Below are 923 nucleotides of genomic sequence, written 5' to 3'. Positions count from 1 at the left end.
CCAATGGGAAGACTAGGCTGCACCCTTGCTTCCCATCGGACCCTCTATCTTAGAGTAATCACATTCAACACTCCACGTAAGTGCAAAAGACAATTAATTAGGACAGGATTGCAATAAACTCCAACAGTTCAACCATGATTAATTTAAAACATTTTAAACAATATCTTATTATATCCCTACCCTCATTCTCTCTTCACCTCAACTTTCACCCATCATGCTGTTTCACTCTTCTGCCCACCACTTACTCCATGAGCTCCTTCCTTCCCCAGACTCCTTCTCACTTCTTTTCCCCACACATCCTTTCTTTTTTTATGATTTTGTGGGTTTTTTTAACAACTAGATTTCTTTACACGTCTGGATTACTTCAACTCCTTTACTGCCAACCCAAGAGGCAGGGACTGCTTCAGCTTCTCTGCCTTTTCTTTTTCTGTGATGACTAGTGTGTACTAGTACTTGCAGCAGTGCACCTCGAACTTCACATTGTCCTTGTTCTTCTTGATTTTCACAGATTTAGCTTCTTTTCTCCTGGCTGTCAGCAGGAAGTCTTTGATCTCTTCGATTTTGCGTGGCATGGCTGGAGGTTGGTGCTGACCGGGACCTGCCAGTGACCCAGAGAGGACTCACCAAGCATCCTTCCATGAAAAACTTCCTTGCCCTATTCCAGGGCATCCTGCACACTGTCATCCTTCGCCTACGTACACCCCCTCCTTCCAAGGGGTGGGTAAGCCTCCATCTGACTACCCCCTCCCTATTGCCACCCAGCAAAAACCCTGGAGGGTGTTTTGTTGCTTGTTTTCCTGCCCCATAAAAGAGCGCACTGCAACTAGCAAAACATGCTCATTCGCCTGCAACAAATTGGCTCCCGCCAGAGACCCCAGCAGATCCCTTTATTCCATCAGATAATTTGCATTGCCTATCTCAAA

General features: G+C 45.8%; 1 pseudogene; it reads right to left on the bottom strand.

The window, feature by feature from the left end:
* Positions 1–359: 359 nt before the first annotated feature.
* LOC144792952 (large ribosomal subunit protein eL38 pseudogene) lies at positions 360–574 on the bottom strand (annotated as a pseudogene).
* Positions 575–923: the final 349 nt, after the last annotated feature.

The sequence above is a fragment of the Lissotriton helveticus genome, chromosome 11, assembly GCF_964261635.1.
Source record: "Lissotriton helveticus chromosome 11, aLisHel1.1, whole genome shotgun sequence".
In the NCBI taxonomy this organism is placed as follows: Eukaryota; Metazoa; Chordata; class Amphibia; order Caudata; family Salamandridae; genus Lissotriton; species Lissotriton helveticus.
This window is presented reverse-complemented; position numbering and strand designations above follow the sequence as displayed.